Below are 27848 nucleotides of genomic sequence, written 5' to 3' on the forward strand. Positions count from 1 at the left end.
GTTGCAACTGTTGCATGTCAACAAAGGGAGCGCATTCTTATCATATAATTTAGATATATCTGTTGGAATAATAACTCCTAAGTATTCAACCTGGTCAAGGACCCACTGCAGTGAGAAAAGATTCTGCCATGAGCCTTGGCTGCCTGTTCCAAGCGGTATTCCAATTGATTTAGTTAAATTTAGCTGGAACCCAGACAATGCACTGAATACTGCTATGAGAGAATTCTGTGGGTCATCCAGAGTCAAGAGTAAATCGTCTGCATAAGCTAGCACCTCCTGTATCCCTCTATTTGACTGAATCATGCACAAAAGCGGTTCCACAGACAAGAGGAATAATAACGGGGACAAAGGGCACCCCCATCTGGTTCCTTTTTTTATGGGGAATTCTGCTGTCCTTACCCCATTGACTAGAAGTGCTTCTTGAGGTGCTGCATACTAAGACATCACTGCCTGTAAAAACCAACCCTGTACACCCACCCATTTCAGGGTAGCAAATAGAAAAGGCCATAGTACTCAGTCAAAAGCACGTTCTGCATCAAGACTCACTACTAAGTATGAAGCCCCTGTTTTCTGGCCCCATAATAAGGTTGAAATAAGTTTCTGAACATTAACTACTGACTGTCGCCCCCTCACAAAACCCACCTGATCTTCAGCAATTGCTTGGGGCAATAGCGGCACCAGGCGGTCCGCCAAGATTCTCGCCAACAACTTGACATCAACATTAATTAAAGAAATTGGGCGGTAAGATTGCTGCAAATCTTGTCCTGGCTTCGGTAACAAACTGATCAGGGCAGCATTTGCATATGGCGGGAATTTACCTTCCTCAACTACCGTGTTATAATAATCAAGTAGGGGACCTAACAAATGTGGTGGTAAAATTCTATAGAGCTCACTAGTATATCCATCTGAGCCGGGGGCAGAAAATAGTTTTAATGCCTTAATGGCATGCTGTAATTCTTTTTCTGATATGGGTTGATTAAGCGCTGCTGCCACTTCCGCAGGAAGCCTAGGCATTCCCGCTTCCTTAAGGTACTGATGAATCTTAGTTTCTAGGTCAGCATCTACCACCTCTATCTCGTATAGAGCAGCAAAATGCTGGTGAAAAACTTTTGCTATCTCCTCCAATTTGGTGGAGACTCCTCCCGTGTGGTTGAGGATTGTTGGGATAAAATGAGATCTCTTGCCCCTTTTCACCATACATGCCAGTAGCCCCCCCACCCTGTCACCATATTTATAGAAATTATATTTATGGTAAACCAGAGACTTCATGGTCCGCTCATGCAGAAGACTATTTAACGCTGCTCTAGTTGCAGTTAAGGTTTTGTACAGAGTGGGAGTAGGATTTTGTGTGTATCGGCGTTTAATTGCCTTCCATTTCCGTTCTAAATCTTTGATCCCCTGCATGATCTTGTGATTCCTTGCACTAGTATAGGCGATTATGTCTCCACGAAGCACAGCCTTAGCCGTAGGCCAAAAAAGAAATGGATCATCAATGTGTTGGTGGTTTGTGGAGACAAACCTTTGCAATCTATCTGTTAAGTATTTAGTAAAATCCTGGGACGGGAACAGATACGCTGGGAACCTCCAACCGGAAGCCTGCTGAAAGTACGGTGCTGCTTCAATGTCTACCCATATCATAGCATGATCAGACACTTCTTCGGGCCCTATTGTGGCTGAGAGAACTCGATTCAGCAACCCTTGTGATAGAAAAATGTAATCAAGACGGGAGAGGGACTGATGTGCACGACATGTGTGTGTAGTCCCTCTCACCTGGATGCAGCAACCGCCATGCGTCAACTAGGCCCAACGAGGTGCAAAAAGATTCTAATACTGAGTGTCTCCCTTGCACCTCATCACGTACCAAACTAGATCTGTCCAAAGGTGCATCAAATACTAGATTCATATCTCCAGCAATGATCAGCGTTAGAGAAGGGTATTTCTGGCAACATGAGAGAAGTCTAGGGTAAAAAGATTTATTTAAGCCCGCTGGCACATACACCGATACCAGCAGTACCTCTCTTCACTGCAAGTTTATTTGTAAGCCTACCTCCCTCATCTTTAAACAGTAACCTAGCCTGACAGGCAAGTGATTTATGCAGCAGCACCACTACCCCCCCCCCCCCCCCCCTTCGTCCCGTGGCCAACGATGAGAAAACTTCTCCCACCCATTTACGCTGTAACTTTTTATGCTCTTCAGCAGAAAGCCTTGTCTCCTGCAAGCTATATCCACTCTATGCCTCTTCAACGCTGCCAAAAATGTGGTTCTTTTAACAAGTGAGGTTATTCTGCGGACATTTCATGATGCCACTCTCACTGAGCGTCGAACAAAGTTATCTGGAATCTCCGCGGAACAACCTACAATGTATGCGTTCTTGCGCCTCCATCCCGGGGCGCCCAGCCTCCCCCCAAGGGAACATCCCACCCACAATACACCACAGCTTGCACATGACAATACAATGTCTGCATATCCGTCCACAGTACACACAGCATTCATAACCCACCCCCCTCCCCCAACCCATCCCCCCTTCTCCAATAAACCCTTGTAGATATCCATCTCCCAGATGAGACAAATATTGAGATCACGCAAAAAATGCCTGGGACCTCTGCACCCTGTTCTATTAATGTACCATATACTGTCTAACCCTTATAACAACAGTTATAATCTAGAATACGTCACATACGACCTTTCCTGCTACACATGATGGTTCCCTCACAAGAGAGGGCCAGGTCTATCCATTTGGTGAGTTATTAGAAAGTTCTTGCAATATTTTGGCCACACAGTTCTTTGCTGTGTCAGTGCTATCATAAGTTTGCCAGTGTCCATGTTGCAAAATTTTCAGCGTGGCCGGGTACAAAAGCAGGAATCTAATGTTGTTTTCATAGAGCTGGTGACATAAAGGTGTAAACTGCCTCCTCCGCTCTTGTAAGGAGGATGAGTAATCCTGAAAGATTCGTATATTGTTTCCATCAAATTGCAAAGAGTCCCATTTCATTCTGTAGCCACGTAATATTTCGACCTTATGGATATAGTTTTGGAGCTTAATAAGTACTGCTCTAGGCGTCTTGTGGGCCATCTTGCTTCCTGCCCACACAGTGCACTCTTTCGAGACACAAAGGCCCCGCGCTATCCGACAAGACAAACTTTTTTCAGCCATTGCTCTACTACGGTCGACAAGACCACATCGCCGACAGTTTCCGGCATCCCGGTGATTCGTAGGTTGGACCACTGAGAGCAGTTTTCGAGGTCATCTACCTTCTCAGACAGCACCTGCACCGCACTGGTAAGTTTTACCATGTTCTCTGCAGCCGAAGGGGAAGCGTCTTCCAACATCGAGACTCTCTGTTCCAGCTCGCCTGCCCGTTTATTCATATCAGCAAAAAGGGTCTCAAACGAGGAGAGTCGATCCGATAATCTTCCCAGCTTCGGCTTCAGAGCTGCCACTACCGCTAATGTCAGCTGCTGCTGCTGCAACTGCTCTGCAGAGAAGGGCAGGTTTTCTTGTTGCGGCTTCCCCTCCATTTTGCCGGACGCCTTTGATTTCTCTAGTTCCCGTTTGATTCCTTCAACCACCATACTACTCGACGACGCTTCTAGGTATTTGTCCATTTAGTAGATGAGTGCAGCAGCATTAAAGCTTAGTGTGTAGTAAAAACAGGTTACTTATAGGTGATAAGGTGTGCAGAGGTCCTGAGCGAGGTGGACATATCTTGCTCTCTCAAAGCCAGAAGTGGAGCCAGGTTGACGGCGCAGGGGAGCGAAAGCGGCGCAAGAGTGGACTTCTGCCGGCGCACATTTTCAATGCAACACGACGAGAAAAAATTAGGCGCCGGTGCCAGCAGAACTCCATTTGGAGGAGCGGCTGCTCCCCTGGCACCCCACCTAGCTACGCCACTGCTCAAAGCATCACGTGATACCTCTATTTTCAACTTATAAACCCTGAAAATCAGAAGCCCTAGGCCAATATTCAAACACTGAGACAGCTGTTGATGAATAAAGCAGGATGGCCAGAGGTAGGAAGCGAAGACAGACAAGAGAATTTAAATCCAAGAGAGATTTACCCAAAGAACAGAGTTCCCGGGGAGGAGCATAGGGAAAGATAAGGGTGGAGAGGTACTGAGCAGCTGCAGAGTGAATCCACTTGTAAGTCAGTAAGAGGAGTTTGAATTGTATGCGGAAACGGATAGGGAGCCAATGAAGTGACTTGAGGAGAGGGCTAATATAAGCGACACTGGCGGAATATAAGTTGTGCAGCAGAATTTTGAACTTGCCTTTGGAACCAATACTTTTGTGATTGACACTGATGATATATATGAAAAGAATGGTGCCCCCGGTCCAGAAGGGAATATTAGGAGTATCAAGGGTTAAATAATGGAATAAAAGAATAAGATATTAAATGGAACATATACTGTCTCAGCAAGTTGTGCAAGCTATGCCATGCAACTAAGAACCAGAGCAGATTTTGGAAAGTAACAAAATTATCCTATGCAAGCAGAAATAAAGAACAAGGAACTAGGTTGTTTATGTACATCTATGCCTTACCCTTTTGTAACCCCCTGACCTTAAGAACATTGCAGATATAACCAGTACAGTGGGCTAGTTCTAAGCAGAGCACCTTATTCTTGTAAATCTTATAATAACCGAGGACTTTATTAGAATTGGTAAGGTTGTTGTTGAACTTTACTGATAAGCAGAAAATAACCTAACCAATGATTTTTCAGAGTTTGTGTCCCATGATTTGTGATGTAAACCTACTGCCCAATTAATTCATGCTATAATGTTTTTCAGTAAAAGGACAAGGAACCTGAGTAGAGCTGAGACAGTCCCTTGTGAATTCACTGATTAGGTGAGACCTGGGGCTCTCTCCGTAAAGGCCTTTGCTATATACATATATACCTATCAGTGGTGTGTGTGTGGATTTCTTTCCCTTGGCCTCTCCTGGAGATGGGAGTAAAGAGCCAGGTATGTACAAGCAATCAGTTTGTGCCATGACTCAGATCAGTCTCTGAAGGACGCCAAGGAGGAATACATCCAATCAGGAAGGACAATGGATTTGGTTGTTCAGAGGAACATAATAAGAAACTGCTACAGAACATATATAGAGAGGCCACGGGTAGGAGTGGTTGGGGCCGATCGGGGTTAGAGTCATAGTAGGAAATCTCATTCCCATCCCTTGATGATATATATACCCTGGGCAAATAAAAAGAGTTTGTATCAGCTCCAACTAATTCAGAATGCAGTCAATAGAAGGCTGCAAGTGGTGTGACCACATCACACCCTTCCTGCAAAAGTTACAGTGGCTACCAGTACCTTACAGGGCTAAATTTAAAACTCTATGTTTGATTTTCAAAGTCCTCAGACAAACTGGGCCAGAATACTTAAAGAATAAGAATTTACTCCCAGAGGGGCTTCGTATAACTCGAGACTACCTCTACTTCAGGAAGCAGGTGAAAGCCTGGCTGTTCTCCCAAGCCTTTAATACATAGGGTGACTGACTATACACTCATTCTGCACCTGGACTAGCTTGCTACACACACTGTAACTTAGATCAGTTCCTTATCTCTTGCTTAACTATACAATGAACTTGCCTTGAGTTTAATTAACCATCAAATTATCCCAACTGACTCTGTACCACGCATCTTGTTCTCATCACATATCTTGGTCCCTCATCTATATGAGAAGCTGTACTGTAGAAACTATTTAGCATCATATCTATATTAGTTGAATGTTCTAATGCATGGTTATTAGGTGTATCATTAGCATTATGCTAACATTCTATCTCTGGTATTTAAATTCCAGTGCTGTTAAATGTGTTTATTTTTTATATTGTTTCATGGTAGTTCTATTATTAGGTTTCAATTTACAGCTTTCAAGTTTACCTCATTTATTGTATTTATGTTTATTCTTGGTTATTTTACTATTGTTATTTTAACAAAATTATAAGTTTTATGTTAAACTATCTACTGTACACCGCCTTGGGTGAATCTCTTCATAAAGGCGGTTAATAAATCCTGATAAATAAATAAATGGATGCGGGGGGGAGAGGAGATGGCAGTTTCTCCTGCATGGATGTTTTCCGTGGAGAAGCTGTTTTTATCTGGTAACCCAGCTACAGTCATACAGGGGATCGGAGGTGCTATGACTGACAGATTTAGTACTGACAGGAAACCACACAGATCTGAAACGAGAAGGGAATATGTCTAAGTGTGCTTAGGAGATTAAAAAATAGCGAAGATACATACCTGTAGCAGGTATTCTCCAAGGACAGCAGGATGATTGTTCTCACTGATGGGTCGGCGTCCACGGCGGCCCAGGAACGGCAATTTTTCATAGCAAAAACGAAGTTTGCCAGAGCCTTCCAGTGAGCAGGGCACGCGCACCGCGCATGTGTGGCCATCTTCCCGCCCGTCGCACGAGAGCCCCGCTCAGTTAGATCAAAAAGCAATAGCAAGGAGAAGGACAACTCCAAATGGGCGGGTTTGTGAGAACAATCAGCCTGCTGTCCTCAGAGAATACCTGCTACAGGTATGTATCTTCGCTTTCTCTGAGGACAAGCAGGCTGCTTGTTCTCACTGATGGGGTATCCTGTAGGGGTATTTACCTGAGATCTCACCTGAGCTGGTCTTGGTTCATACAAGCCTGACATACTACTACTACTACTACTTGACATTTCTATAGTGCTACTAGGGTTACGCAGCGCTGTACAATTTAACAAAAAAGGGGCAGTCCCTGCTCAAAGGAGCTTACAATCTAAAGGACGAAATGACAAGTTGGGTAGTCCTGTTACAAGATGGATTCTACAAACTCTGACCTGAACACATCTGTGTCAGCAAGATCCAGCTTTTCAGCTTCTGGAAAATCACTGGCAGGCATGCTACAGGGAAGGACATTGTGTTACAACCACCCTGTTATCACCCTGAGAAGCTGAAAGGGGAGTGAGACCCATGGCTCCAGTAAGCCTGGTTGGAGACAGATATGCAGACCCGAAAGTATCCACTTCAGGGTTACGAACAAAGGACTCTTCATGCTCATGGAGTTAGCTGGACAGGATTATGATTGGTCCCAGAGGATCATCTGGCACAGAAGTACTAAGAAAGCGGGAACTAAAGAAAGTTAGTTGTTCAGAGACCATCAGACAGTTGGGATTGACAAGAACGACCTAAGAAGACCAGCAAGGTTAGAAGGCTCGGAGGCAGCAAGAGACTGTGTTGTTCTAACCTTGTGAACTGCATATCTGGTGAAAATACAGATTGGCTCAGCTACATCCGTTCTGAGACACGACACTGAATGACTGTGACACCTGCTTTCAGAAGATAGACCCTGAACTGAAACCGAGACTGAGACTCGCTGTGGATATAGCTAGAGTCTAAGAAGAATTCAGCACCTACCTCATCGAGAGACTGCTTCAAAGACAGCGTGGTGAGATAACAATGATTTACTTTCTATAGTCTGGGATTAGTGATTGGTGTTTATCTGAGGTAAGACTGGTTAGGTCATAGCTTGTGGTCCGAGAATAAGCTGCTAACAGTTGTATTTTGCATAAGAGGTGTAGTATAAGTTTACACGATTACAAAATCAGGTTGGTGTAATCACCTAGTGTTCCAGTAAGAATAATTTTGTATAGTCTTTATTTAGTGACAATTTATTATTATTATCAGCAAGTTATATATTTGTACTTTGCTAAGCCTTGCTGCAGAGCAATTCTATATTTGTATATTTTCTTTATCTATAAATAAAACTAATATATACTATCTGTGGCTTTGGTTGCGTTCTCTCTAGCTCAGCTAATTTTGGTTAGGTGCCAAAGTAAGGTCCTGTTTCCCCTAGCACGAGTCCAGAATATTTGCTTAGGCAGAGTTCTGTAATCTAGGGCCTTGGCATAAATAATTCTGTTGGGAGTTGTTTTCCTATAAGACTTATTTAGACTACCTACATAATTGGGGCACTCGCCCGGGGTCTCATATATTTGAGAACGTATTCTCGTATTTTTCTGTTGAGAGAGAAATGCCAGGCTGTAACGTTATCTGTACTTCTGTGATTTATAACTTGCTGTGTGTTCACTGAAAGACTGAAAGTTCTAGCCAGAGCACTGCAGAAGGAGTAGCTTCTCTGCTTCAGGCTGGAAGGCTGCTGTCTGTCTGATTTACGACTTAGCTGTAAGCAAGACTTTTATTGCTGCTGTGTTTAAATTACCTGACTCTTGTACAGCTCGTTCGGCCAGGATGACGTCAACTATCAGTACGTTAACAGCATTAGAATAAGCTGTGTTTGAAGTCCTAATATCTGCTGTGCAGACCAAATCCCCACCGGCGTATACGATAGATTCTTTGCTTTCCTTGTTTAGGAAGGAATCACCTGAGAGTCACACTGCATACGCTACTGTGCTGAATCAGGTTTTAAAGAGTAAAGCTCAGCTTACTATTACAGACCTGGCTGAGCTTGCGAGTACCTTACTGGCTATAAAAGAGTCTGCTGCTTGTAATCATTCCTCACTACAAGTTAAGCTCCAGCACTTGCATGACGCCGCGGAGGCTCTCAAAAGAGAAAAAGCTGAATTACAGCTTGCCTGGGAGACCTGGCTTGCTCAGGCAACTGCTGGAGGAGGGGGATCTGGTAATACCCATGACAAGGCTGCATCCTCTGAATGTGCTGTACTTAATGATAAATGCTTGGCCTTAGAACAGGAAAAGTTGCAGTGGGAAAGCCACACCCACTCCTTGTGGAATGAACTGAAGCTGAAAGATGCCTCTCTGTGTTCTAAAACTCAACAGTTAACCGATGTAATGGAAACTGTGAGTCTGAAGAACCAAGAGACAACCAGGTTTCAGTCTCTCTATCAAGAAGTGAGAGAAAAGGTTCTATTTCTGCTTTGCACCAAGAGTTACAATATGAAAAGGGGAGGCTTAGCTCTGCACAGCAGGCGGAGCACAGTGCTAGTTTGGAACTGTTGATTTATGGGAGAAAAATAACATGCTCTTGCAGCGTTTATCCCAGGCTCTGCAGGAAAAAGATTCTTGTTTAAAGGCATTAAAACAGTGCAAGGGAGACTTAGATACGGTGAGAAAGGAGGTGTGTAACATGGGCTATGATGCTGCTGCAATACCTATGGAGTTGCAGGACAGTGATGATTCTAGGTCATCCAGCCCTCCGCTGGATCAGCACAGAGTGCCTGATCGGTCCCCGAGATATGATCAGGAGCTGGAGCCTAATAGCTTTAAGTTAAGTACAGCTCCTCCCTGGTACAGTTCTATAGTTCCTGAGGCCTTCGACAGTATGCAGGAGCACAGGCTCCGCCCAGTCAGGTCATGGAACACTGCACCACCTGATGAGGTCACTGATACTATTAGTCATGTGCTCTGCCCAGGAAGGTCACAGTTCCCTGCACCACCTGATGACATCAGCAGCACACTGGCACCACTGTTTTATTCCCCTGCTGGTGAGCAGCAGAATTCTACTCAGACACTCAAAGGTACCACTTTATCTAGGGAATAACACTCACAAATAATGAAGACACTTCACGCGATGATTAAGCCTTTTAAAGAATCTTCCAAGATATCAATACATGCTCACCTGCAGTCAGTTCATGACCTCTTTCAAACTTTACAAGTCTATGCGGACTCAGATAAAAGGGCTTTGCTTAAATGGACGTTTGATGAAGAGTGCCAGACTTATTTGCAGGCTATTTTGGTTGACTGCCCTGACCTGTTTGCAGTGGAACAAGCTTTAAAGAAGCGTTATGGTTTGTTTGCCGATGCCACAGAGGCGAAACGTGCAGCCTATACTATGTGCTGTGGTCCCAATGAGAGTCCGCGTGAATGAGACTATCGCCTGAAGCAAGCATATTACCAAGGGGGGCGGGCTACCCCAGATGTAAAAGATCTTGAATTTGGTGAATTCAGAAATCTTTTTTTTAAAGGTGTGTCGGACCAACTGAAAATCTCTTTGGCAGGAAAACAAGATTCTTTTTCCAGCCTTCTGACTACTACTACTATTTAACATTTCTAGAGCGCTACCAGGGTTACGCAGCGCTGTACAAATATGACGATATTTTTGATACCTGTCGTGCGCAACCCGCTGCGGCTGCTCCCAAAGTAGCTTCTAAAAATCGCCTCAAGGTGGCCCCACCCAACGTCTGTGCTGTCACATCTATGCTTTCTCTGGAAAACAAGGTGTCAAGTCCTTCTACAAAGTCACGGGTTGGCAGTACCTAACCTTGCCAGCCAAGTGGCACAGCGCCTCCTACTACGCGGAAGGGCCAACAACAACACCCAAAAAAGAAGCGTTTTAATCAGAGGAAGTGGGCTGCGGAGAAGATCCGGGCCCTAGAAGCACAAACTGATCAATTGTTGGCAAAACATCAGAGTCCTGATCCTGGAGTCGTACACCAGACATCCTCTCCGCAGAAGAAAGGAGGCACATACCAAAAGAATAAGGCTCCCAGCCTATCCACCGAGACTGGGTCTAGGGTCAACGCCATTGAGGTGGCACCTGCGTCCTCTTCAGAGGAAGACCAGGCATGACTAGACTTGGCCCCTACTTCACCCACCATCGGGTCCACAGTTCACGTGGATGCTCTGACGTCTGTCAGTGAGGATCCTCCGTGCCCAATGCTGATGCCCAGCCCTCGAACCCGGAAGGGCCTCTTTTACAGGACTCAAGTAAGGAAAACAGATATTTTCTAGGTAAACTTATTCCCAAAGGTTACAGATATACCATGGATCTGTTGATTCAACAGAAATTTTCCTGTCAGGGTCTACTGGATACAGCCTCAGAGGTGATATTGATTACCCTGGGCCTGTTTCAGAAACTTGAGGCATTTCTAGAGGGAAATTGGGATGCGCTATGCGTCACTCCATGCAACTTGTCACTGGTGGCCTATGGCAATCAGAGCATTGGTACTGTGGGACAGGTTTGGCTTTCCTTGCAGCTTGGTCAGATGACTGTCAAACACCCTGCCATTATTACTACCAGTGATGGTGAAGAATTCTTGATTGGAAATGATCTTCTGAAGAGATTGCGGCCTATTTTGGATTATGTCCAAGAAGTTATCTGGTCTCAAGTCACCCATCCCATTCCTTATGGGAGAGTAAAGCACTTGAGCAGAGTCGGTGGTTCCAGCTCCGTGGAGCTTAGGGACACCCCTATTCGAACTAATTTCCAGAATTCAGCAGACCCTCATATTTGGGAGCTCCAGTTGTATGGTTCACCAGAGGGGGGAGAGCAGCATGGTGAAGTAATCCGAGTCCAGACAGATTGGATAGCTGACATTGTTCTACAGGCTGACAATTTGGAGATTATTTTGAATGAGTCGCCTACTGCAGGTGACTCGCCAGATGCTGCTCCAGACATGCCACAGGAGGCCTCTTCTTCCACTTCCAGTCCTGATCTACCGCATCCACGCAGGTTGACTGACATCCACCAGAAGAAGGATGCTTACACCATCTCCGTCCAGATAGCTGACATCCAGTCACTGCAGTCCACTTTGCTGTTGCCTAGCGACGTTTCCTTCATCAGTGACACTCTGTATTATCGTCTTCGCAAGTCTGTGCAACTTCTCTTCAGTAAGTGTTCCTCCATTTCTGTGCAGGCACCTGGGCAAGGTGCCAAGCCACTTGTGGGAATGTGCAGCCTTCCTTTGACTGTGGGACAGAAGTCTTTCACCCACCACTTCTCTATTGTCAAAGGCCTACAGCAGCCCTTATGTCTGGGCTCCAATTGCCTTGTGCAACTGGGAGTTTATGTGGATCTGGTGAATCTTGTCTTGTGGAGTAGACTGGATGGCAGCTATGCCTCTTAGCCTGAAGTCTGGACAGACCATACCCCAGATCTGTGAGGTAGTTTGTGCTGAAAATGTGACCATTCCGGGAAGAGGGATTTTTCCATCAAGCTCAGTCTTGCACACGGACAGCGTCTGTTGGACAAAGTGGTGTTCTTCAACCTGCATTCTCATTTTAGGGACCTAGGGTTGTCTACCGGTGTTCTGCCATGTTTAGAGGTGACTGGTACTTCTTTTCACTTGTTGGTCACCAATCCGCAGTCAGATGAAGTAGTGGTGTCTGCAGGAGATCGTTATGGATTTCTGGTGGGAGAGTCTTTTCCTGATGTCCAGGTAAGTTTGCCTATTATTGGCAGGCTGCCTTCCTCTTGGAACACCTGCCGGGGGGGGGGGGGGGGGGAGACAACTGAATGTCTGTTTACCTCTCCCAGAGGCCTCGTATCTCTGGAGTTTGTTTGGCCATATGATGCAACGTGTTCACAAGTGCAGTTGGAGAATGACTGTTTGATTTTGTCTAGGAGGATGTCTTTACCCCAGAGGTCTAGAGTGGTGAATTCTGTTGGAACTTCATCCCTGCAGGAGGAAATAGAAGAGCAAGTGGAAATTCCATCCAACCAGCCTTTCTCAGAGTTTGATGCTATGGTGAAAGATCAAGTGGAACAGGCTGATGCTTGTGCTACTGATACAGAGAAGATGCAGTTGACTGAGTTGCTGTACAAATACAAGGACCTTTTTGCTGTAGACTCGTATGATTGTGGGCTCACAAACCAGCATGTCACCAGAGTTCCTACAGAGCCAAATAGCAAGCCTGTCTTTGTACGCCAGTATAAGATTCCATTAGCTTCCTATGAATCCGTGCAAGAGATTCTCAACACATTGGAGGCCAGGGGCATCATTAGGCAATGCAACAGCACCTACAACTCCCCTCTGTGGCCCATTTTGAAAAAGAACAACAGTTGGAGAATCGCCCTGGATTACCGTCAGCTGAATTAGCGAGTACCTTTTACCAGGTGGCCTATGGCTCCTCTGGATCACACTCTTGCTACCATCAAAGGGGCTAAGTATTTCACCAGCTTGGATTTGGCGTCAGGGTTTTGGACAGTGCCTGTCCATCCCCATGATCAGTATAAATTGGCTTTCACGTTTGGGAAGAAACAGTATACGTGGAACAGAACACCCTTTGGTTTTCTCAATTCCCCTGCTGAATTTAACATCTTCCTACACAAAGCACTTCCAGATGCTGAGACTCGAGGAACTGTGGTCTAGAAAGGACAATGGTGCAGGAAATCGCTTAATTACCTAGGGTACGAAATTTCTGCTGAGGGTCTGCGACCTTAGAAGAAGCGAGTGCAGGCCTTACAACGGCTGAAACAACCCACCAATCTCACAGAACTTTGTTCCTTTTTGGGAATATGCAATTACTCCCGACAGTTCATAGATGAGTATGCTGAGATTACCAGACCCTTGGTCAAGTTATGTTTCAATAATTTTTATTAGGGAGATCACAGTAAACATATCTAAACAGTGCTAAACTTCCACTCTGTTTTATAAACTAGTTAACATATCTGCACTCGCAAGCACAATGGTGACATCTATAGATCCACTTATCTCTCCAGTGACTTATACATTTTCATCCCCTTCCCTCCCTCCTCCCCCCTCTCCCCCCTTCCCCCCCTGCCCATTTACTAACACAGACTCTTATTTCACAGATCCCATACTCTGAATGCTCTTTAAGCGCCAGTCACATGTTCATTATTTGCCCCTTGGCCTGAGATGTCAGCGTAAGCCAAAATGGGGTCCAACAGGCCCAAAACATCCAAACAACAGGGGGTCGTTGAGTTCTCAATCTCGTTCTCTCAGTGCGCAACAAATGGATCATCTGCCCTCTCCACTGAGCCACTGTGGGGCCCTCCTCCAACAGCCACGTCCTCAAGATTGTTTTCTTGGCCACCATTACTGTGCGCAGTACAAATGCTCGGCGTCCACTAACTGGGGGCCCCGAAAACCGAGGGTGCCCAAAAAGGAGCTTATCATCTAAAATCCAGTTTGAGAACCAAATAGCACTTATCTGTCCACTCACGGCTTTCCAAAACTTTTTAATACATGGGCAGCCCCAAAACATATGTCCCAGGGTTGCTCCCTCCGCTGCGCATCTGGGGCATGCTCCGACCAGTGAAGCCCCCATATGGAACACCCTCCGGGGTGGTATATATGCTCTCAGCACAAACATACATTGTAATTCTCAATAGTTTGCTTGGTCTGTATTCCTGCGATATCCCAGGAGATGTTCCCGGATCATTGTGGCAGTTATTTTAATCCCCAATTCTGTACTCCACAGGTTGGATAGCCTCTCAAAATCTGGTTCTTTTGCCATGTCCTTTAAGTGTCTATGATGGTATGTTAGCGGCACTTTGTGTTGTGCTCCCAGTGAGAGTGCCAAGCCCAGCTCCTCCTGCACATCCTCCGCCAAAGCTTCCTGGGAGAGGCTCGCTATGTAATGTTGTAGCTGGTAATAGTGGAACCAGTCCGCTGGGTTCAAATTGAACCGGTCCCGGAGGCTTTCCCAGGATTTGACTGTTCCGTTTCCGTCTATCGCCTGAAGAACATATTCCAGCCCCTTGCCTTCTCATCGCTTGAACACCTCATAAAGTTGTCCCGGTTGAAAATCCAGGTTGCCGCATATTGGGAGGAATGGGGTGGTCCTAGGTGAGAAACGATGGTGCCAGCAGAGCCAGCGCCAGTTTTCCATCGCTGCTGGCAATAGCTGTGCTGGGACTAATAGGCTGGTCTCCGCTTTGTTTTTCTTGTGTAGTAAGTAGCTAATGTGCCTCTGTTCCGTCTCCTGCAGTTCAAGGTGGGAAGGAGTGAAATATTGTGTGCGCCGCAGCCAATCATTTAAGTTTCTCATTCAACTGGCTATCGTCATATAGCGCAAGTTCAGGAGCCCTAAGCCCCCGTATTCCACCGGCAGGTAAAGCGTGGGCATCGCCACTCTAGGTCTTTTCTTTGCCCACAGAAATGTCTGTAAAGACTTGTTAAGCCTCTTTTCATCAGCCTTAGTCAGATACAGTGGCAGGGTCTGGAACACATATAGCCACTTCGGTATGATCACCATGTTGTACAGAGCTATTCTCCCCATAAGTGATAAGGGGAGTCCCTGCCACAGTTATAAGCTCATTCTCGTGTCATTCAAAAGCTTTCGCACATTCCAGATATACACTTGTGGGAGTTCCCGGGGTATAGTGACTCCCAAGTATTTTATAGCCTCTTCTTCCCACTCTATAGGGAGTGGTAATCTACTTTTTATGTTGTCCCCAGACACTATCTCTAAGGCCTTAGATTTCTGGATGTTCAATGTATAACCTGACAGGGCCCCATATTCCTGGATCAGCTTCAAAATCCTAGGTACAGAGTGCTCTGGTTCCTGGGCCACCACCAGCAAGTCATCAGCAAATTCGAGGGTCTTGACCGTACCACCCTCCAGGTCCACCCCCCCCCCATCTCCCCGCAAAGCTCTGAGCAAAGGCTCCATTGCCAGAACAAATAGGAGGGGCGAGAGAGGGCAGCCCTGCCTCGTCCCCTGCCGAATGTGGAAGTGACCTCCCCGCACTCCATTCACTAAAACAGCTGCTCGAGGGGAGTTGTATAAGGCCTCTATGGCAGCCCCGTACCATCCCTGAATTCCAGTGTAATCTAGCAGCCCAAACAAGTACCCCCAATCCACCTTATCAAATGCCTTTTCGGCGTCCAAGCTAAGGATCAGTGCGGATCTCTGTTCCCTCTGACATTTCGCCATAGCCAACAGGAGACGCCTCACGTTACTGCCTGCTTGCCTGTTCCTAACAAAGCCCACCTGCTCCTCACCCATGAGCTCTGGCAGCAATGATCCTAAGCGTGTGGCCAGTATCCGGGCCAAGATCTTTATATCGACGTTGATCTGTGAGATGGGCCGATATGAACCCGGGTGTATCTTATCTTTCCCGGTGTAACAGGCCACATTAACCCCCTGCCCAGACTATACCCGGGGTTAAAGTGGCCTAGGCCAGAGTATACCCTGGGGGATAAACTGGCCTAAAGGCCAGACTATATCCCCCTAGGCCAGAATATACCCCGGAGTTTACTCTGGCCTAGGCCACAATATACCCCGGAGTTTACTTTGGCCTAGGCCAGAATATACCCCTCCAGGGCAGAATAGAATATACCCCTCCAGGGCAGAATACACCAGAATATACCCCCCCCCCCCCCCGGGGTTTACTCTGGCCTAGGCCAGAATATACCCCTCCAGGGCAGAATAGAATATATCCCTCCAGGGCAGAATACACTATCTATGCCCAGGGGGATAAAGTAGCCTAGGCCAGAATATACCCCCCCAGGGAAGAATATACCCATTTTTGCCTTGGGGTATATCCTGCCCTAGGGGGTACAGCCTAGGCCAATTTATACCTAGTAACATAATGTTTAATTAATTTGACTGTTCATAATATAATAAAAGTCATAACATCCTGAAACTTCATCTTCTAAGACTAGGTGCTCCTCACTTTAATATAAATGTTCAAAGTTAAACACTGATAACAACATCAAAATGATCATGCTTGTTTTCAAGATAAAGTGCGTGTTCTGTTGTTGACTGCAGATTGAAACTTGCGGGATAGGTCAACCAATCCATGGCGTCACCAACTTTTGTGTGGATGACAATGTCACAACTCAGCAGATTTGCTGTGGGCATGATCTCTGCATCAGTTGCCCATACTCCATCACGGGAGATGCCAGAGATGTTCACATATTCATTCACCTTTTGGTTCAAGTAGTCCTGTAGTTTTCTTCTCAAGTCATTTTTCATGTGGTGGATGACTTTCTTTCTGAGCAGGGAGTGGTTGTCCTCTGTTCCTGTCAGAAAGTAGCTGATGGCCCGGAAGTAGCAGTTGCCATCACCTTTGGTTTTATATGTACGCCGTGGTTGTCCAAGGTCCCTTGTGCATCCACAATACACAACCTTACCAAATGTAAGGCCAAGAGTTGTGCTAAGATACTTTCTTTCTGAACTTGGTAGTGGGTTGAAAGTCTTGGTTTGCTTATGTTTCTGTGCAGCAAAGTCACTGAGACAATCATCAGAGGACTGAGGTGGTGGAGTAGTCTCTTCATCCTGGTAAATCTTAAGGTTGCTGGCATGGTAGGTGTTCTTCAGTATCTTGCCAGTCTTATTGTTCTTAAGTTTTACTCGTCCCTTGGTCAAGGATTCCAAAACAAAGTAGGGTCCAATCCAGCGTGGTTCAATCTTTGAACCCATGCGATGAATACGTTGCTTATTCTTGATGTAAACGATGGTTCCAGCAGTGATTTCTTTTTGGCTGTTGTGTCGATGGTCAAAGGCACGCTTCTGGTGTTCCTGGGCAGAGTGAATGTTGGTACTGACAGTTGAGCAGAGCTTTTTATGAATGGTTGTCAGTGTATATAGCACATCAGGGTTGGCATCATCTGAAAGGGGCATGGTGTCCATAGTGTCATATTCTGAGGGATTGAGGTCCATAGGAAGCTTGGCCTTCCGTCCATACATGACCTCAAATGGAGTGCACTTGGTTGAGGCATGCACAGATGTGTGATAGGCAAACAAAACACCAGGGATGAACTGGTCCCAGTTGTTTCCTTGTTCATTGACAAGCTTACTGAGAGATTCCTTGAGTGTTCGATTGTCACGTTCCTGCTGGCCATTTGTTTGTGGGTGGTAGGCAGATGAAATGCGATGATCTGTTTGAAAATGCTCCATCAGGTTGTCGATAATCGAGTTCACAAACTCTCGTCCCTGGTCACTTATGACAGTGTCCATACAGCCAAGGCGGCAAATAACGGAGTACAAAAAATTTGCTACTGACTTGGCACTCTTATCTGGAACAGCTGTAGCTTCAGTCCACTTTGAGAAATGATCAGTGGCAGCAACGATATATTTGTTGCCATTCGATGTTTCCTGAAGAGGACCCATCATATCAACCCCGACTAAGCTTCATACTTTTTTCAGGCACTGGTATACTGTTGAGTGGTGGAGCCTCCTTGCTGATTTTGGGATTTGTAACAAAACATTTTTGACAGGCTTTGACATGTTGGTGAATGTCGTTCTTCATTCCCTTCCAGTAATAACGGACAGAAATTTTGGCTAATGTTTTATCTCTGCCAAAATGGCCACCAGAAATTGGGTTGTCATGACAGGCCTTAAGGATATTTGGCAGTTGTCTTTTAGTTAGAACCTCCTTTTCCCCATGGAAAAGAATCCCTCTGTCTGCTCGATATGGCTTAGCTGTTTGTCTGAACTGGGTCTTGGCATTTAGATGTTTCTCTGGAGGTAGATCGTAGATCCACAGGGAGTACTTTTGTTGTGCTGCAGTGTAGAATGTCAAAAGTTGGTTATACAGTTGGTCTTCCATGGTTGTCAACAATGGTGAAGTAAAGAGTTTTGTGTTAGAAGAAGCAGCTGTGTGTATGAGGATGATAAAAAGAGATCTGCACTTTTCAACCAATTAGAGACAGGGTGAGAAAACCAGGGAAGTGACAACAGAGGAAGCAGCTTCTCAACCAATCAGAGATAGGCTGAGAAAGTGTTAGAGGAAGCAACTAATCAGAGACAGGCTGAGAAAGTGTTAGAGGAAGCAGCACAGATGGTATATTCTGGCCTGGAGGGGTATATTCTGGCCTAGGCTACTTTTATTATATTATGAACAGTCAAATTTGTTGAACATTATGTTACAATTGCATTATATTGTTTTAGAGGGAGTATGAATTGGCCTAGCCCCCAATTTATATTCCCGGGGTATAATCTGGCCTGAGGGGGTATAAAGTGGCCTAGGCCAGAGTATACCCCGGGGTTAAACTGGTCTAGGCTAGAATATACCCGGGGTATACTCTGGCCTAGGCTACTTTAACCCCGGGTATAGTCTGGGCAGGGGGTATACTCTGGCCTGTTACACCGGGTTTCGGCAACAACGTGATCAGGGCTTCATTCGCATGTTTGGGGAATTTTTTGTCTTCTATGGCTTGTTCTAAGTAGTTCCCCAGTGCCCTTAGCCCCTCCCTTGGTAGGGATTTATAGTATTCTCCCATAAAGCCATCTGGCCCTGGGGCTGAGCTGAGAGCCAAGGCTTTTATCGTCTCCTGTAATTCTTTCCCTGTAAGTGGTTGATTCAGCATGTCTATCTGTGGTTGCTGAAGCTTAGGGAGTCCCTCATGATCCAAGTAACTGGCCAAGTTGCTCATGTCCCTTGCAGATGTTCCCTTGTAAAGCGCACTGAAATAATTGTGAAAAAATCTGCTCTATGTCCTCGCTTTTTGTTTTTATCACCCCTTGGGCATCCTGCAGTGTCGTGATCACCCTGTCGGGACCTTCCGATTTTATCAATCTCGCTAAAAGTGTGCCTGACTTATTGCCAAATCTCTGCATCCAGCATTTGAAATACGTTAGGGACCTCATAGTTTGACCATGAATTAACGAATTCAGGGTCACCTGGGTCGCCAGATATTGTTCCTTATTAGCTACTGTAGGAGATTTTATATATTTCCATTTGGCTTTCTGGAGTTGAAACTCTAAGTTTAGGATCGCCTTAGCCTGTCTCTTTTTCCTCCTTTGCACATAAGCTATTATATCTCCCCGTATGACCGCTTTGGAGGCCATCCAATAAAGGCCGGGGCTGTCCACATGCTGTTTATTAAACCTCTCATAGTCTTCTCATTTATCATTTAAATATCTTGTAAATTCTTTGTCTCCATATAAGTAACCCGGGTACCTCCAACCCCCTGTATATTGGTAGTGCTCTGGGACCTCCAGCTCTGTCCACACAATCGTGTGATCTGATATCTCTGTAGGCCCTATGCCTGCTCCACACACCCATGAAAAGGCCTGTCTATCTATTAGTATATAATCTATTCTGGAGCTTGTGCCATGCTCCCTGGATAAGTGTGTATAGTCTTTGGTTTCTGGATGTAAAGCCCTCCAGGTGCCCATTAAATTCAGGATAAGCATGAATGTGGTAAGTGCTTTTTGTTTGCTACCCCCTTGAGGGGCCTCCCTGGGGTTTGTAGTGTCAGCCTCGGGATCTGCAATTAAATTGAAGTCCCCACAAACCAGCAACTTCAACGGGGCATGGGGGGCGCAGTGTTTTATGATGGACTGAAAAAAGGATGGTGTGTATTCATTCGGGCCATACAATGAGACCACTAAAAATTCTCTGTGTTGAAGCCAGAGGTGTATTATCACATATCTCCCTTGGGGATCTGCCTTAAGCAATTCGGCTTTGGCTGCTAAACCTTTCCTTATTAATATTGCTATGCCCTGTTTTCTTCCCTCCGCCGAGGCCGAAAACACCTGCCCCACCCACAGTCTTTGTAACTTACGATGTTCAGCCTCCGTCAGTCTAGTCTCCTGGTGGCAAGCCACATCCGCTTTATGTCTTTTTAGGGCCTGTAATATTTTTGTCCTTTTCACTGGTGTTGCTATACCCCCTACATTCCAGGATACAACTCGGGTTGCTTTTGTCATCTACGCTTATTATATTTAGTGTGGTTTGCTTTGGCTTTAAGAATGTTAGGTGGGGTTCGGGTGCCCAGCCTCACCCGCCCCCAAGTCTGAGTTTGCTCTGCTCGTGTGTCTTTGAGACTTACACCAAAATATAAAGGATCTGTGAATCCATGGTTATAACAGTTCCCCTTCCCTATAACCTCCCCCCTCACCTTACTTCTCCCCCTTTTGCCTCCATCCTCCCTTCTGGTCTTATTCCTTCCCTATCTTCTCTTTTCCCTTAATTCCCCCTTCCTCCTCTATTTCTTTGGGATCCCCTAGTTGCCCTACTGTCGTAGTAGGTTAGAGGCCGTGTGATTGCGGGCACCCCCTCTCATGGCCTAGCCTGTCTTCCTTCCGCTTCATAACCCTCTAAGTGGTTCCCTTCCATTCCTCTCTTGTGCTCTTTCCTCCCTCATACATTCATCCCAAGTGATCCCCAAGTGTGACAGTCACCCTTCACTTACATTCCTCCCACACCTTCCACTCCACCCCCATATAACTCAACTGTAACTTCAAAAACATACATACTTCTTTAATTATAACAGTTCTCTGCCATGTGGCCAGACGCCGCTCCTATTCCAGGCGGTTGAACTTTTCCACCAGATCTTGTGCCTTCAGCTTGGAGGTGGGCGCGCTATTCAGGTACCCCTTTCCAGCTCCGAGGGACCTCCAGTTTCTAATAGTTCCTGAGCTTCTTCTGGGGTCTGAAAGGTTTTCCACCCTCCTTCCTTTAGGACTTTCAGCTGGGCCGGGTACAAAAGCATGAATCTTTGATTTTTCTTGGCCAGGTGGCGGCAGATGGGGCTAAAAGCTCTCCTGCACTCCTGCAATGCAGCTGAATAGTCTTGAAATATTTTGACTCCTGCGCCATCGTAGGCTAAAGTGTCCCATTTTGCCCTCGTACCTCTCAAAATTTCCTCTTTGTGGAGGAAGTTATGGACTTTGATTATAACTGCCCGGGGTCTATTTCCAGCAGCTGTCTTTCTCCCCAGCCTGTGTGCCCTCTCCAAGCACAGGGAGCCAAAACTATCTGAAAGTGCAAACTCTGTCTTCAGCCAGCTCTCCAACTGCGACAATAGCAAGCGATCTGGAACTGTCTCTGGGATACCGATCAGGCGCAGATTAGATCTCCGGGAACGGTTCTCCATCTCGTCCAGGTGTTGCGCTTGCGTTTTCACTGTTCGCTGTAGTTCTTTTATCACCTTGTCGTTGCCTGTTTCGGAGTCCTCCAGCTCGGACACCCGGACCTCCAACTCCCCCGTCCGTCGCGTCGTGTCTCCAAGCGAAGACTCCACCGCAGCCAGCTGATCTAATACTTTATTTTGCTGAGGTGCCAGCGCGGTCTTAACTGCCTCCACCAACTGTTGTAATTGTTTTGGGTGGAACTGCGGAGTCAGGTCGTATGCCGGTCCGGGCGCCATCTTGTTTTCCTCAGGCCCACGCTGTTTCTCTGCGCTCTTTTTAGCAAGCCTGCTCGGCGTCGCCCTCATTTCTCGGGTCACAAATGGGTCCATAACGTTCCTCTGTTCTTTATTATTCAGCAGGGTCATTTTCACCGGGCTATTGCGGTCATTTTTATCGCACGGAGAGGGGGTAGCCTCAGAGAGATGGAAGACACGACTTCCTCCCTCAAACCATCACGTGACCTCCCCTTGGTCAAGTTATTAAAGAAAGGTGCGCCCTGGGCTTGGAGTCCAGAGCAGGAATCTGCTATGCAGGAGCTGAAGGATCAGCTTAGCTGCTTTCCATGCCTCGCATACCCTGAGGGGGGTCGTGAGTTCTATGTTGACCTGGGATATTCCAAGCACTCCATGAGCGCTGTCTTATATCAGAAATATGATTCTGATAAGCAGGTCGTGGCCTATGACAGTAAAGGCCTATCTGATGTGGAAAAGAAGTATTCCGACTGTGAGAAATCGCTTTTGTCCACTGTTTGGGCTCTGCAACATTTCCGGAGTTATATCCAAGGCTAGAAGCTAATCGTGGAGACATCACCAACCCATCAGTTTTCTGGGTAGTGACCGAATCAAGTCCGGTCGGGTGTCCAACAACAGGATAATCTCCTGGACATTGGCTCTGCAAGGATGGCCCCTAGAGGTAAGGTAAGCTCAGAAACATCGTAATGTAGTAGCCCAAGGTATGACTGTGCAGGACATGATTCCCTTGCAGGTGTTCCTGAAACAGATGTTCCACCACAAGAGAAAGAACCGCATCGACACCATCTGTATGATGAGAAGATCTGTGATACAATGCCTAAGATCTATGTGGATGGCTGTGCCTACTGCCGTGACACAGACCATGAGTTGGTTGCAGGTGTGGGAGTGGCATGGAATTTAATCGTTCCTGAAAAGACTTTGAAGCACAGCTTGGGTTCACAGACAAACCAGTATGCTGAGATAGTTGCAGCTTTGGTGCCGGTACAGTCTGCAGTTCAGAAAGGAATGCGAGAATTAGTCATATGTACCAATTCAGATTATGTGAGACAGAACTTTGTCTCTCATCTACCCAATCGGAAGCAGAACAACATGTTAAACTCTAAAGGAAAACCGGTACATCATGGAAATTTCATTCTGGCCTTAGATCAACTGGTACGGGACCATGATATGACCATCTATTGGAAGAAGGTCAAGGGTCATGCAAAAGTTGATAGTCCTGACAAGATAGGGAACGACTTGGCAGATCTACTCGCCAAGGAAGGTGCACTCACAGGAGAATTATGGCATTTCTCAGAGTCTGAGACACTGGCCGTTCATGCTGAGAGGCCAATCCAGGGCTAACAAAATCATTGTACCCCTCAGCTACAGATCAGACGACCTAAAAGAGACCATGGCGAGAACACATAGAGGAGACCCTCTGGCCATGGTTGAAGCAGCGCCTCGAATCCTTGGACCCAGGGGGTCTCCTCGGCGACTGAAGTATGCTGGCACTTTTGCATTGGCCACCGAGACAAACAGATCTACTGACAGGAATCCCCAGCGAAGCACGAGACTCTGGAACGCGTTGTCACTAAAAGTCCACTCCCTGATAATCAGAGAGGTGCGACTGAGAAAGTCCATCTGCACGTGTTCCACCCCTGCCATAAGGACCACTGACAAATCTATCAGATGACTCTCCACCCAGCCTAGAAGAAGAAGAAGCGATCTTTAGCTCAAACTGAAGACCTTTGTTTCTTCTTGGCAATTGAGATAGGCCACCGTCGTGGCATTCTCAGACAGGACGCAGACTGACCTGCTTTCTAGCAATGGACAAAAGGCTCAAAATGCCAAGCGTATTGTCCTTGACTCTAAGAGGTTGATGGAGCTATTTGCCTCCTCTGGAACCCAGAGACTTTGAACAAATTGTCCCAATGTGCTCCCCAGTTCTTCAGACTGACATCCATCGTAACCATTGTCCACTGTGGAGCATCCAGCGGCCTTCCCCTGGCAAGATGAAGATAAGGAGGTACTGAGAGGGCTCCAAATCGAAGAAGATAAGGAGGAACTGAGAGAGCTCCAAATCGCCTTTCAACAGGGCTTACTATGTAACTGAGGACAGCAGACAAAAATAAACTGGGTAACTGGCAAAGTACCTTGTAGCCTCTTTAGGAGTGACTTAGCGACGACCAACCAATCCTCTCGGTAAAGGTGAACTAGAATACCCTCCAACCTGAAAGTTGCAGCCACTACTACCATGAAGTTGGAGAAAGGTTGATGTCAGACCTGCGAGTTCTCATACCAAATAGAGCACTGCCAAGCACAGAACTCGGACCAGGCTCTGCCTAGCGGCCGGACAACCCCAGGTGTCACCTGCGCTGACTACCATTCCCCAGAGGTTGAGCCCCTAGGTGCGGGCGGCCTGCAGGGCTTACAAGAAGGAGCAGGAAGCGGGGTGATGAACATGACAGCCAGACAGGCAACAGGCAAGAAAGTGAATCCAGGTACAGGCAGTAGGCAGGCAGCAGACACGAGAGTAATGCAGGTACAGGCAGAGTCAAGAGGTAGACAGCAGACACAAGAGTAATCCAGGTACAGCTACCAGACGTACTGTGTCAACCATTGAAGGATGAGAAGCCTGTGGAAAACAGCCCTGACAGCTTCCGCTCTGAGACACGGATGACGCCTCCCACCACTGGCTCTGGCACAGACCGTATAAGTCTGCCCAGCACTATCCTCGCCTCCCACCACCGGCTGGCTCTGCCACCCAATCTCGGCTAAGCTCCTAAGGAATGGATCCTAAGGAGCTTAGCCGAGATTGGGTGGCAGAGCCAGCCGGTGGTGGGAGGCGAGGATAGTGCTGGGCAGACTTATACGGTCTGTGCCAGAGCCCGTGGTGGGAGGCGGGGCTGGTGGTTGGGAGGCGGGGATAGTGCTGGACAGACTTATACGGTCTGTGCCCTGAAGAGGACAGGTACAAATCAAAGTAGGGTATACACAAAAAGTAGCACATATGAGTTTGTCTTGTTGGGCAGACTGGATGGACCATGCAGGTCTTTTTCTGCCGTCATTTCATTTACTATGAGACTCCAGGAGAGTAACTGGCAACTTCCTCGCAAACTCAAGTACACTTTGCTTCTGTCTTCTCCAGCAGAGCTGACAAAACAAAACTGGAAACACTAATGACAGCAAAGACTAGTAAGAAGGGAGTGTCGACAGGATTAAGCATTACAGGAGAGAGACCTTGACTGGTTTATATGAAGACTATGGAGAATCCAAATGGCTTTGAAAGTCAGTGACATACAGGAAGGAAGAAGAATTGCAAATCATAAGAAAAGGGGAAGAACTGTGAAATCAGCTATGGAAATAGTGCTAACTATGGTCTTGCCCAGCGCTATAGACTTATGCCTAGAGCGTGCCACATGCAAGCCTAAGAAAGGTGCTTCAATTGACATTTTCCAAAAGAAAAAAGAAAATATGCCAAATATATGAGAGGAGCACAGGGATACCATGGACATGGCCTGAGAATGGCAAAGACAAACCAAACTCGGGAAACCATATAAAGTTATATAGGGGAAAGAGAAATGGAAATGGGACTTAATATACCGCGTTTCTGTGGTTTTTTGCAACTACATCCAAAACAGTTTACATATATACAGGTACTCACTTGTACCTGGGACAATGGAGGGTTAAATGACTTACCCAGAGTCATAAGGAGCTGCAGTAGGAATCGAACCCAGCTCTGCAGGATCAAAACCCACCGCATTAACCACTAGGCTACTCCTGCACTCCATGGAATACATGGTATAAAGAGCGGAGAGGAAAAATTAAAACCCCAACGGGCAGTGCAGCTAGCTGAGAACCCGGGGAACTGGGGTAGACCACACTGTAAACCCCTGCACCCAGAGAAAAGGTTTTTTTTTTTATCTAAGAACTGGTACAAGAGCGGGTTTGCCCTAGTAAGTCTATCATAAATGTGCCTTCCTGCCATGCTGAGCACCAACTCACCCTAAGCTGAAACATCAAGGCACAGAATTGCCCCTTTTTGTGGCATTCTATGTTCTGAGTCCGAGAGACTGAATTTCCAGAACAGCCATGCAAACAGCTAGAAGATATGGAAACTGCCTACGGAAGGAACTTCTCCCGGCAGCCAACCATTCTGAATCAAAACCATGGACTCAGCATTCCCAGAAAATTCTTTAATCTGCGAACAATTATGATGTCATAGAAAAGATCTAACAGGGCCTTTAGCAAGATAACAGGGTGTGAATCAGACACAGGGAGGGGCATAATCGAACGGGGCCGGCCATCTATATGGGCGGCCATCTTCAAGGCCGGCCCCGTAAAGTGGCGTCTGGACTGTATTATCGAAACAAGATGGCCGGCCATCTTTTGTTTCCATAATACGGTCGGAGCCGGTCAAATATCAACATTTAGGCCGGCTTTAGAGATGGCCGGCATTGGTTTTCAGCGATAATGGAAACTAATGGCGGCCATCTCAAACCCAGCCAAATCCAAGGTATTTGGTCGTGGGAGGAGCCAGCATTCATAGTGCATTGGTTCCTCTCACATGCCAAGACACCAACCGGGCACCCTAGGGGGCACTGCAGTGGACTTCAAAAATAGCTCCCAGGTGCATACCTCCCTTACCTTGTGTGCTGAGCCCCCCAAATCCCCCCAAAACCCACTCCCCACAACTGTACACCACTACCATAGCCCTTAGGGGTGAAGGGGGGCACCTACATGTGGGTACTGTCGGGTTCTCGAGGCAGAACCGGAATTCGTGAGCCCTTGGGCCATTGCCGAGGAGCGGCAGCGGCAGGCAAGACCACCCTGGAACTGGATACACAGAAGAGCAGGACTGGAACTCTGGACTGGAGTAGTACTGAGGCAGGCAACTAGAACAGACAGAACAGGAAGAACTTCACCTGTGCCTGACCACCGTTCCTCCGGAGTTGAACTCCGGAGTGCGGGTGGCCGGCAGGACTTGCAGGATAAGGCAGGAACTGAAGATCCAGAGGACCCACCCTGGGTCCAGGATACATGAGGGAGACTAGGCTAAATACTAAACTCGGACTGAAAGCTGCATGCAGCCACTAAGCCAGAATCACAAAGACCAAGGGGACAAGACGTACACAAAGGCTAGCCGGAAACAGGGGCTTGGATATACAGACAAGCTTGGTAGAAACGGGGTTCAGGATAGACATGCAAGCTTGGCAGAGGCAGAGTTCAGGATATACACTCAGGATATGCAGGATTCAGGATATACACACTAGCTAGGCAGAAGCAGGATTCAGGATATACACTCAGGATAAACACACTAGCTAGGCAGCAACAGGTTCAGGGCAACACATAAGCTGGGCAGCAGACAGGAGAGTAAACCAGGATATTAGCAGAGTCTTAGGGCAGGCTGCAAACAGAGAGAATAAACCAGGAACTAGCAGAGTCTTTGGGCAGGCTGCAAACAGAGAGAACCCAGGAGCTATCAGAGTCTTTGGACAGGCGGCAGACAATAGAATAAACCATGAGCTAACAGAGTCTTAGGGCAGGCAGCAGACAATAGAATAAACCAGGAGCTAACAGAGTCTTAGGGCAGGCAGCAGACAGAGGAATAAACCAGGGATAACAGAGTCAAGGCTGGAGCTTCAGCAGCTCCCAACACAGACAGGGAGTACACAAAGGCTGAAGCTTCAGACTCCAAACACAGAGCAAGGCAACAGAAGGACTAGCAGTCCACAGACACTGAGCAGAAGGGGCAGGAGCCCAGAGAGAAGGACTAGCAGTCCACAGACACAAAGAACAGAAGGGCCAGAGCCCACATGGAAAGACAGGTTTGTAGCAGTGCAACAGCACCCTCACTAACCTGACGACCTTTTGGCATAACACACACACCATGCAAAGGCCCTGAATGCAAGCACAGCACTTTCTTATGAAGGCTCTCACTGATGATGTCACCTACTGCAGGACAGGAGCAGGGAGCACACTCACACCAAGGAGAGGCTTGGAACACATAGGAAGAACAGGCAGGAGCCATCTTGGAAGCTGGCACAAAACAAGCGGGAGCCATCTTAGATGCTGGCTCCTCAGAGAGGCATAGCCCACACAGGTGAGGTCTAGTGA

The 27848-nt window shown here is 46.8% G+C and overlaps 1 protein-coding gene and 1 long non-coding RNA gene across 2 annotated transcripts in view; one reads left to right on the forward strand and one right to left on the reverse strand.

The window, feature by feature from the left end:
* IL20RB (interleukin 20 receptor subunit beta) overlaps positions 1-27848 on the reverse strand; it is a 330657-nt gene that overhangs the window by 164454 nt on the left and 138355 nt on the right. The window lies entirely within an intron of this gene.
* On the forward strand, positions 12129-21942 carry LOC115478887. The gene is made up of 3 exons (XR_003943586.1): positions 12129-12262; positions 15816-15821; positions 21931-21942. It is a non-coding gene; the product is annotated as an uncharacterized LOC115478887 (long non-coding RNA).

Source organism: Microcaecilia unicolor, chromosome 10, assembly GCF_901765095.1.
Source record: "Microcaecilia unicolor chromosome 10, aMicUni1.1, whole genome shotgun sequence".
Taxonomy (NCBI): Eukaryota; Metazoa; Chordata; class Amphibia; order Gymnophiona; family Siphonopidae; genus Microcaecilia; species Microcaecilia unicolor.